Source organism: Rattus rattus, chromosome 3 (genome assembly GCF_011064425.1).
Source record: "Rattus rattus isolate New Zealand chromosome 3, Rrattus_CSIRO_v1, whole genome shotgun sequence".
Classification (NCBI taxonomy): Eukaryota; Metazoa; Chordata; class Mammalia; order Rodentia; family Muridae; genus Rattus; species Rattus rattus.
Genome location: NC_046156.1, coordinates 74,414,417 through 74,426,632, shown reverse-complemented (window position 1 = coordinate 74,426,632; position 12,216 = coordinate 74,414,417).

Below are 12,216 nucleotides of genomic sequence, written 5' to 3'. Positions count from 1 at the left end.
TGATTTGCATTTCCCTGATGACTAAGGATGTTAAACATTTCTTTAGTTGCTTCTCAGCCATTTGACATTCCTCAGCTGAGAATTCTTTGTTTAACTCTGTAACCCATTTTTTAGTAGGGTTATTTGGCTCTCTGGAGTCTAACTTCTTGAGTTCTTTGTCTATTTTAAATATCAGCCTTCTATCAGATGTAGGATTGGTAAAGATCTTCCAATCTGTAGGTTAGTGTTTTGTCCTAATGGCAGTGTCCTTTGCCTTACCAAAGCTTTGCAGTTTTATGAGGTCCCATTTGTTGATTCTTGATCTTAAAACATAAGACATTAGAGTTTTTTGCAGGAATGCTCATGTGACAAGACTTTTCCATACTTTTTCTTCTATTAATTTGAGTGTATCTGCTTTGATGTGGAGGTACTTGGTCCACTTGGACTTACATTTTCTACAGGTCAATGAAAATGGATCATTGTTTTCTTCTACATGCGGACCTCCAGTTGAAACAGCACCATTTGTTGAAAATGATACCTTTTTTCCAATGGATGCTTTTAGCTCCATTGCCAAAGATTAAGTGACCATAGCTGTGTGGGTCCATTTGTAGGTCTTAAATTCTACTCCCCTGATCTACCTGCCTGTCTCTACCAATAGCGTAAAGTTTTTTTTTTTTTGTTTTGTTTTTGTTTTTGTTTTGTTTTTTGTTTTTTGTTTTTTTTGTTTTTTGCTTTCTAAGTAACAGTTGTTTGTTTCCTTTTATGGCAGCAATACACAACTTTTGTTTCTATTGCTAACACAGCATCTCCACTTACATCAGTAATGGTTTTTCTTACAGTTCTCTGGGTGGACTAAAGTCACTTTCATTCTTTATGTGATGGTTGCTGGAACATCCGTTATTTTAGGGCCAGATTGGGCTTTCAACATAGTTCTTCCACCTGGTTGACAGTTGATGGTAGCTCTCAACTGGGAACCCAACTGTCACGTCTCAGTTCCGTGTAAGGCTTGCATCTGGATTGGAGTTCTTCCTCCCCCCCCCCCGCTTTTTTTTTATTAACTATTGTATTTCTTATATACATTTCGAGTGTTATTCCCTTTCCCGGTTTCCGGGCAAACATCCCCCTCCCCCCTCCCCTTCTTTTTAGGTGTTCCCCTCCCCATCCTCCCCCCCTTGCCGCCCTCCCCCCAACAATCTAGTTCACTGGGGGTTCAGTCTTAGCAGGACCCAGGGCTTCCCCTTCCACTGGTGCTCTTACTAGGATATTCATTGCTACCTATGGGGTCCCAGAGTCCAGGGTCAGTCCATGTATAGTCTTTTTGGTAGTGGCTTAGTCCCTGGAAGCTCTGGTTGCCCATGGCATTACTATGTTACATATGGGGTCCTGAGTCCTTCAAGCTCTTCCAGTTCTTTTCTGATTCCTTCAATGGGGTCCTATTCTCAATTCAGTGGTTTGCTGCTGGGATCGCTTCTGTGTTTGCTGTATTCTGGCTGTGTCTCTGGGAGGAGATCTACATCCGGCTCCTGTCAGCCTGCACTTCTTTGCTTCATTCATCTTGTCTAATTGGATGGCTGTATATGCATGGGCCACATGGGGCAGGCTCTCTGAATCATGGGTGTTCCTTCTGTGTCTGTTTTTTAATCTTTTGCCTTCTATTCCTTTAAGGGTATTCTTGTTCCCCCTTATAAAGAAGGAGTGAAGCATTCACATTTTGATCATCCGTCTTGAGTTTCATTTGTTCTAGGCATCTAGGGTTATTCAAGCATTTGGGCTAATAGCCACTTATCAATGAGTGCATACCATGTGTGTTTTTCTGTGATTGGGTTACCTCACTCAGGATGATATTTTCCAGTTCCAACCATTTGCCTACAAATTTCATAAAGTCATTGTTTTTGATAGCTGAGTAATATTCCATTGTGTAGATGTACCACATTTTCTGTATGCATTCCTCTGTTGAAAGGCATCTGGGTTCTTTCAGCTTTTTCTATTATGAATAACTGCGATTAACATAGTTAGCCACGTGTCTCTTTTTATATGTTGGGGGCATCTTTTTGGGCGCTAAGAGAGGTATAAGCTGAATCCTCAGAGCAGTTCAATGTCCAATTTTCTGAGGGACTCCAGACTGATTTCCAGAATAGTTGTACCAGTCTGCAATTCCACCAATAATGGAGGAGTGTTCCTCTTTCTCCGCATCCTCGCCAGCATCTGCTGTCACCTGAGTTTTTGATCTTAGCCATTCTCACTGGTGTGAGGTGAAATCTCAGGGTTGTTTTGATTTGCATTTCCCTGATGACTAAAGATGTTGAACATTTCTTTAGGTGTTTCTCAGCCATTCGGCATTCCTCAGCTGTGAATTCTTTGTTTAGCTCTGAACCCCATTTTTTAATAGGGTTATTTGTCTCCCTGCGGTCTAACTTCGTGAGTTCGTTGTATATTTTGGATATAAGGCCTCTATCTGTTGTAGGATTGGTAAAGATCTTTTCCCAATCTGTTGGTTGCCGTTTTGTCCTAACCACAGTGTCCTTTGCCTTACAGAAGCTTTGCAGTTTTATGAGATCCCATTTGGATTCTTTTTTTTTTTTTCTTTTTTCTTTCTTTCTTTTTTTTTTTTTTTATTAACTTGAGTATTTCTTATATACATTTCAGTGTTATTCCCTTTTCGGTTTCCAGGCAAACATCCCCTCCTCTCCCCTTCATTCTGGGTATTCCCCCCCATCCTTCCCCCTTTGCCTCCCCAACAATCTACTTCACTGGGGGTTCAGTCTTAGCCAGGACCCACTGGGGCTTCCCCCTTCCACTGGTGCTCTTTTTGATATTCATTGCTACCTATGAGGTCAGAGTCCAGGGTTTCCATTTAGTCTTTTCTCAGCCAGTTCCTCAGAAGCTCTGGTTGCTTGGCATTGTTGTACATATGTGGTCTCCCCCGTTCAAGCTCTTTTGTTCTTTCTCTGATTCCTTGGATGGGGTCCTATCTCAATTCAGTTGGTTTTGCTGTTGGCATACGCCTCTGTGTTTGTCCTATTTTCTGGCTGTGTCTCTCGAGAGAGATTTCCGGCCCCTGAGATCCCATTTATTCGATTCTTGATCTTAGGGCATAAGCCATTGGTGTTTTGTTCAGAAATTTTTTCCAGTGCCCATGTGTTCCAGATGCTTCCCTAGTTTTTCTTCTATTAGTTTGAGTGTATCTGGTTTTTGATGAGGTCCTTGATCCACTTGGACTTAAGCTTTGTACAGGTTGAAAGCATGGATCGATCTGCATTCTTCTACATGTTGAACTCCAGTTGAACCAACACCATTTGCTAAAATGCTATCTTTTTTCCATTTGATGGTTTGGCTCCTTTGTCAAAATCAAGTGCCCATAGGTGTGTGGGTTCATTTCTGGGTCTTCAATTCTGTTCCATTGGTCTATCTGTCTGTCTCTGTACCAATACCATGCAGTTTTTATCACTATTGTTCTGTAATACTGCTTGAGTTCAGGGATAGTGATTCCGCCTGAAGTCCTTTTATTGTTGAGGATAGTTTTAGCTATCCTGGGTTTTTTGTTATTCCAGATGAATTTGCAAATTGTTCTGTCTAACTTCTTGAAGAATTGGATTGGTATTTTGATAGGGATTGCATTGAATCTGTAGATCGCTTTTGGTAAAATGGCCATTTTTACTATATTAATCCTGCCAATCCATGAGCATGGGAGATCTTTCCATCTTCTGAGGTCTTCTTCTATTTCCTTCTCAGAGTCTTGAAGTTCTTGTACAAATCTTTTACTTGCTTGGTTAAAGTCACACCGAGGTACTTTATATTATTTGGGTCTATTATGAAGGGTGTCATTTCCCTAATTTCCTTTCTTCTTATTTCTCTTTGTGTAGAGGAAGGCTACTGATTTATTTGAGTTAATTTTATTTCCCAGCCACTTTGCTGAAGTTGTTTATCAGCTTTAGTAGTTCTCTGGTGGAACTTTTGGGATCACTTAAATATACTATCATATCATCTGCAAATAGTGATATTTTGACTTCTTCTTTTCCGATCTGTATCCCTTTGACCTCCTTTTGTTGTCTGATTGCTCTGGCTAGAACTTCAAGAACTATATTGAATAAGTAGGGAGAGAGTGGGCAGCCTTGTCTAGTCCCTGATTTTAGTGGGATTGCTTCAAGTTTCTCTCCATTTAGTTTAATGTTAGCAACTGGTTTGCTGTATATGGCTTTTACTATGTTTAGGTATGGGCCTTGAATTCCTATTCTTTCCAGGACTTTTTATCATGAAGGGGGTGTTGAATTTGTCAAATGCTTTCTCAGCATCTAATGAAATGATCATATGGTTTTGTTCTTTTAGTTTGTTTATATAATGGATCACATTGATGGTTTTCATTATATTAAACCATCCCTGCACATGCCTGGGATGAAACCTACTTGATCATGGTGGATGATTGTTTTGATGTGCTCTTGGATTCAGTTTGACAAATTTTATTGAATATTTTTTTGCGTCTATATTTATAAGGAAATAGGTCTGAAGTTCTCTTTCTTTTTTGGATCTTTGTGTGGTTTAGATATAAGAGTAATAGTGGTTTCATAGAAGGAATTCGGTATCGCTCCATCTGTCTCAATTCTGTGGATTTGGACAGTATTAGTATGAGGTCTTCTATGAAGTTCTGATAGAATTCTGCACTAAACCCGTCTGGACCTGGGCTCTTTTTGGTTGGGAGACCTTTAATGACTTCTTCTATTTCCTTAGGAGTTATGGGGTTGTTTAAATGGTTTACCTGTTCCTGATTTAACTTTGGTGCCTGGTGTCTGTCTAGGAAAGTTGTCCATTTCCTGCAGATTTTCAAGTTTTGTTGAATATAGACTTTTATAGTAAGATCTGATGATTTTTTGAATTTCCTCTGGATCTGCAGTTATGTTTCCCTTTTCATTTCTGATTTTGTTAATTTGGACACACACTCTCTGTGTCCTCTCATTAGTCTGGCTAAGGGTTTATCTATCTTGTTGATTTCTGAAGAACCAACTTTTGGTTCTGTTGATTCTTTCTATGGTCCTTTTGTTTCTGCTACTTGGTTGATTTCAGCTCTGAGTTTGATTATTTCCTGCCTTCTGCTCCTCCTGGGTGTATTTGCTTCTTTTTGTTCTAGAGACTTTAGATGTGCTGTCAAACTGCTGACATATGCTCTTTCCTGTTTCTTTCTGCAGGCACTCAGCGCTGTGAGTTTTCCTCTTAGCACAGCTTTCATTGTGTCCCATAAGTTTGGGTATGTTGTACCTTCATTTTCATTAAATTCTAAAAAGTCTTTAATTTCTTTCTTTATTTCTTCCTTGACCAGGTTATCATTGAGTAGAGCATTGTTCAACTTCCAGGTATATGTGGGCATTCTTCCCTTATTGTTATTGAAGACCAGCTTTAGGCCGTGGTGGTCCGATAGCACGCATGGGATTATTTCTATCTTTCTGTACCTGCTGAGGCCCGTTTTTTGACCAATTATATGGTCAATTTTGGAGAAAGTACCATGAGGAGCTGAGAAGAAGGTATATCCTTTTGCTTTAGGGTAGAATGTTCTATAAATATCCGTTAAGTCCATTTGGCTCATGACTTCTCTTAGTCTGTCTACGTCTCTGTTTAATTTCTGTTTCCATGATCTGTCCATTGATGAGAGTGGGGTGTTGAAATCTCCTACTATTATTGTGTGAGGTGCAATGTGTGTTTTGAGCTTTAGTAAGGTTTCTTTTACGTATGTAGGTACCCTTGTATTTGGGGGCATAGATATTTAGGATTGAGAGTTCATCTTGGTGGATTTTCCTTTGATGAATATGAAGTGTCCTTCCTTATCTTTTTTTGATGACTTTTAGTTGAAAATTGATTTTATTTGATATTGAATGGCTACTCCAACACTTCTTTTGACCATTTTGCTTGGAAAAGTTGATTTCCAGCCTTTCACTCTGAGGTAGTGTCTGTCTTTGTCTCTGAGGTGTGTTTCCTGTAGGCAGCAGAATGCAGGGTCCTCATTGCATATCCAGTTTGTTAATCTTTGTCTTTTTATTGGGGAGTTGAGACCATTGATGTTGAGAGATATTAAGGAATAGTGATTATTGCTTCCTTTTATATTTATATTTGGATGTGAGGTTATGTTTGCGTGCTTTTCTTCTCTTTGTTTTGTTGCCAAGACGATTAGTTTCTTGCTTCTTCTAGGGTATAGCTTGCCTCCTTATGTTGGGCTTTACCATTTATTATCCTTTCTAGTGCTGGACTTGTAGAAAGGTATTGTGTAAATTTGGTTTTGTCATGGAATATCTTGGTTTCTCCATCTATGTTAATTGAGAGTTTTGCAGGATACAGTAACCTGGGCTGGCATTTTTGTTCTCTTAGGGTCTGTATGACATCAGTCCAGGATCTGCTGGCTTTCATAGTCTCTGGCTAAAAATCTGGTGTTTCTGATGGTCTGCCTTTTATGTTACTTGACTTTTTCCTTACTCCTTTTAATATTCTTCTTTTATTTTGTGCATTTGGTGTTTTGACTATTATGTGACAGGAGGAGCTTATGGGTATCTTTTTCTTTAGGTTAGGGAAGTTTTCTTCTATGATTTTGTTGAAGATATTTACTGGTCCTTTGAGCTGTGAGTCTTCACTCTCTTCTAGACCTATTATCCTTAGGTTTGATCTTCTCATTGAGTCCTGGATTTCTTGTATGTTTTGGACCAGTAGTTTTTTCTGCTTTACATTATCTTTGACAGTTGAGTCAATGATTTCTATGGAATCTTCTGCTCCTGAGATTCTCTCTTCCCTATCTCTGTATTCTGTTGGTGATGCTTGTATCTAGGGCTCCTTGTCTCTTCCTTGGTTTCTATATCCAGGGTTGTTTTCCATGTTTCTTTCTTGATTGCTTCTATTTCCATTTTTTTAATTCCTTGAAGTGTTTGATTGTGTTTTCCTGGATTTCTTTTCAGAGATTTTTGTGATTCTCTCTATAGGCTTCTACTTGTTTATTTATGTTTTCCTGGAATTCTTTCAGGGATTTTGTGATTCCTCTTTGTAGGCTTCTACTTTTTTATTTATGTTTCCTGTGTTTCTCTAAGGGAGTTCTTCATGTCTTTCTTGAAGTCTGCCAGCATCATGATCAAATATGATTTTTGAAACTAGATCTTGCCTTTTCTAGTGTGTTTTGATATTCCGTGTTTGCTTTGGTGGGAGGTGGTCTGGATGATGCCATGTAGTCTTGGTTTCTGTTGTTTGGTTTCCTGCGCTTGCCTCTCACCATCAGATTATCTGTAGTGTTACTTTGTTCTGCTATTTCTGACAGTGCTAGACTGTCCTATAAACCTGTGTGTCAGGTGTGCTGTAGATCTGTTTCTGTTTTTTCTTCAGCCAGGTATGGGGACAGTGTTTTGCTTTTTCGGGTGTGTAGTTTTCCTGTCTACAGGTCTTCAGCTGTTCCTGTGGGCCTGTGTCTTGAGTTCTGGGCAATGCTTGAGCTGGAACACCAAATTTTGTGGTCCCAAGGCTCAAGTTTGCTCAGGGGTGTTGCTTATGGCGCTCTCTGTGGCAACAACCAGGAAGATCTGTGCCGCCCTTTCCAGGAGCTTATGTTCACCAGGGTTCCAGATGGCGTTTGGTGTTTTCCTCTGGAGTCAGATGTGGACCCGGTGAATTTCTGGTTTTTCAGGCATGTCTGCCTCTCTGAAGGTTTAGCTCTCCCTCCCCATGGGATTTGTGTGCAAGTGCTGTTTATCTGGTCGGTCCCTTCAGGTTCTGGTGGTATCTCAGGCATGCAAGATTTCCTGCTCCTGTGCCTTATCCAAGGAAACCCAGAGGGCCATATACAGTTTCCCTCTTGGGCCAGGGATGTGGGCAGGGGTGGGCAGTGTTGGTGGTCTCTTCCACTCTGCAGTCTCAGGACTGCCCCCTGTCTCGGCGGTGAGCTCTCTCTCCCACCGGGGTTTGGGAGCAGTGAGCTGGAGGCAGGTAAGGTGAGATTGGGACTCCTGTTAAAACTGGAAGTGTCTGGTCCTAAGGGGAATTTGCCTCTGTGTGTCCCCCAGCCAGTCAGGTCGCTTGCAGCAGAAAAGTTAATCTTACTGGTCCTGAGGCTCAGGTTTGCTTGTGTGTGTTGTTTATGAGCTCTCCTTGGCAGCACTTTTCTTTTATTGTGCTATTTCTTTTCTTGTCAATATATTTGCGGTTCTGTAGACTTCTTGTATGTTTATGAGCACTTTTTTTGGTTTGGGAAGTTTTCTTCTATAATTTTTGTTGAACAGACATTTACTGTCCTCTCTTCTATAATTATTATCCTTGGGTTTGTTCTTATTGTGTCCTGGATTTCCTGGATATTTTGGACTAGGAACATTTTCCACTTTACTTTATCTTTGATGCTTGTTTTGAGGTTTCTATGGTATTCTTCTGATCCTGAGATTCTCTCTTCTATTTCTTATATTCTCTTGGTGATGCTTGCATCTATGATTCCCTGATCTTCCAGATTTTCTATCTCCCAGGATTGTCTTCCTTTGTCCTTTCTTTTTACTGTTTTTATTTCCATTTAAAAATCCTGGATGATTTTGTTCAATTCCTTCCTCTGTTTGATTTTGGTTTCATGCAATTTTTGAAGTGTTTTGTGTTCTTTAAGGATTTCGACTTGTTGTCCTGTATTTCTTTCTTTCTTTTATTTTTTTAATTGAATATCTTTTTATTTCATTTCAAATTTTGTTTCCTTTCCTGGTTTTCTTGGACAAACCCTTTATCCCATCCCTCTCCCCTTCTTCTATAAGATCATTACCCTCCCTATTCATCCCCCCTTTCCACCTCCCCCGCTCCCCCTATTCCCTTACACTGGGGGTACAACCTTGGCAGTACCAATGCCTCTCCTTCCATTGGTGCCCAACAAGGCCATTCTCTGCTTATAGAGTTGGATCCATGGGTCCAGACCTTGTATAGTCTGTGTGGTAGTGGTTTAGTTCCTGGGAGCTCTTGTTGGTTGGCATTATTGTTCTTATGGTGTTTACTGCCCTTTAGCTCTTTTTTCTAATTCACTCAATGGGACTTAATTCTCAGTTCAGTGGTTTGCTGCTAGCATTTGTCTCTGTATTTGATACTAGCGCTGTGTCTCTCCAGGAGACATCTATATACTTGTTCCCATCAGCATACACTTTTAAGCTTTAATCAATCTTTTCTAGTTTTTGGTGGAGATATATATATATATATATATATATATATATATATATATATATGGAACATGTTGGGCAGGCTCTGAATGGCCATTCCTTCAATTCTTCTCTAAACATTGCCTCATATCAACTCCTATGAATATTTCCCCCCCCTTTTAAGAAGGGTGAAGAATCCACACTTTGGTTGTCCTTCTTTTGAGCTTCATGGTCTGTGTATTGTATCTTGGTAACCTGAGCTTTTGGGCTAATAATATCCACTTTCTATCAGTGAGTGCATACCATGTGTGTTTTCTGTGATTAGATAACCTCACTCAGGATGATATTCTAGTTTCATCGACGGCCTATAATTTCATGAATTCATTGTTTTTTGATATCTGAGGAAATAGTACAAAATACATTGTTTTTGATATCTGAGTATGTGTAGATGTACCACATATTTTGTATCATTCCTCTACTGAAAGGGAACTGATTCTTTCCAGCTTCTGGCTATTATAAATAAGGCTGCTATGAACATGGTGGTGCATGTGTCTTTATTGTATGTTGTATCTTCTGGGTATATGCAGGAGTGGTATAGCTGTGTCCTCAAATGAGTGCAAGGTCCCATTTCTGAGGAACCTCCAGGCTGATTTTCAAGTGGTTATACCAATTTTACCAATACAATCAACAATGGAGGATATTCCTCTTTCTCTATATCCTTGCCAGCATCTCTATTTCACCTGAGTTTTGATCTTAGCCTTTTCTGACTGGTTTGGGGTGGAATCTCTGGATTGGTTTAATTTGCCTTTTTGATGACTAAAATGTAGACCATGTAACTGATGACAATGAATTTGTCATTGATGGCAACACACTCACTTTTGCCAACTGCAGAGCACAAGGCAGTCACTGCAAACAGGGCACCCAATATTGCCTACACTTTACTCCACCATCCTTCACCATCATTTCTATAGGAGGAGGCTGGCACTACATTGAGGCTCTCTCCTGGAAGGGAGCACAGTGTCACGTTTCTCCTTAATAGACATCACTCTTTCAGAAAAATTTCTAGAATATCAATATGAAGATGAACTTTCATAAATTAATTTAAATGAATTAATGATTTTTCAGAATTACCCTTTGATTTAAGTAGTTTTAGGGAAGTTAGAGTAGTGTTATATGAATAAATATTTTCTCATTTTTACTTTTATTGTTAATCATTTAAACCAGAATTTATATTTATAGATTGATAGTAATCAAAATTACCTGTAACTTTAAATAAACAGCATTTATATTTCACTATTTGGACTTCATAATTCCAAAGTCCTCTTCAAATATTCCAAATAAAGATCCAATATTGTATATAAAGAGGTTTTTATTTTCATGTTATTTCTAAATAGCCTTTTAATGCTGAGAAACATACACATAGAGTAAAAATTACCGAAAATAATAAAAACGCAGAATCTAATATGTCTTAAAAGAGATTGGGTCTATTTTTCTGTATCATGCATCAGTATTATATGAGTGTTTAATCTGGTGAGTAATATTACAAATGTCTGATCACTTCTCAACTAACTGATGTGTGAAGTAAAAGAAAATGGGTTTGGTTTTTATTACATGTTTTTTTTTTTTTTGTTGAATAAAAGGCAGGGAACCTAGAAGTAGTAGTAGAGAAATAATATAATTATTTCAAATATTCTTCCTAAAATGACTAATTCTGAGGGAGAAATATTTGTTGGAGTATCTTGGAATCATGGCAGCCTACTTTACATTTATCCTCAACTTCTTCATAGACTGAAATTTTAAAGATTCCAGTAGGGAATCAGAAAATTAACAATTCTTACCCTAAACCCATCTCACCTCTAGACATTTCACCATTTCAGATTAATTAATACTAAGGTGGTACCGAGGAAGAAGTATTAAATAAGAAAAAAGCAAAACAACTTCCCTAGGTGATTCTACTGAGTCAGAAAGCAAATGCTGACTTAATTGACCTCTGGGGGCTTATTTTTTATTTTAATAGAAATATATTTGTATAATAGTTTCTGATTTTCTTTCCTTATTTGAGAGTGATAGCGGCAGTTTTAAAGGACTTCATTCATAGGAGGTATTTTATATTTACACATAATAAAAAAATATATCTTGAAATTTGAATTGTGACCCAGTAAATACAATTGGCTGTTGAGGTGAGGAGGCATGTGACATGAGTAAACAAACAGACCTGCTTGCTGCATGTGGTTTGAAGTATCTATATATGAAATATTAATTGTTTTGTCAATTATTATTATTTTCAAAAAATGTCTTTTAATAAACCAAAAGAAGAATTCTTCAAACTTTTTCATGAGGTCTTTTTAGGTAGCCTGAGTTGGAAATAGGTATTTTAATTACAAAAATAAAAAAAACATAGTTTTTTTTTTTTAGATCTTATTATTTTCTATTGATCTTTATTCAATACTTCCATTTTCCATGGACCCACTTTCATATGTAACTTTGGGCAATCCTGTGACAATCTACTGGGTCAATTTTTCTAATTACAGGTTAGGATAACTAAATATGAACAGGAATTTAGCCAAGTTTCTAAGATGACTCAGTGGTGGTAGAAAGAGCATGAGTTAAAACATAAATCAATATGGCCTTAAAACATTTCATTTTATGGACAAAACCTTTTGTCCTTCATAAGATATATGAAATGAAGCTAACTTCACTTTTCTGTTTCTTGTTTTAATTGAGATACACCTTTGAAATAGAAATGGTAGTTCAAAGGTTCATTGAGTTGGCCTCAAGAAAAAGGACTGCTTTGTGGATCTGAAAGCCAAACTCATGTGCAGTAAGTCTCAGGGCGAGAACAGTCTTCGTTTAGTTTTAACTTTTCAAGTTTTACAGTCATTAGTTTTTATTTGTGTAACTTTTGATATTGGTTATGTTTATATTTGCTAAAAAGTAGCACTTGAGAGTCTTTGTAATATGTACTCTGACAACTTTGTTTCATGTTTTGTGAATATGCAGGAAGAGCTATCTCTTTGATAGGAGTTAATTATAAAATGACAGTCATGACGTTTTACACAAACAATTTATATGTCTAAAACATAAGAGAGAGAGAATGCTGGAGTTTGGCTGTCCTGAAAAG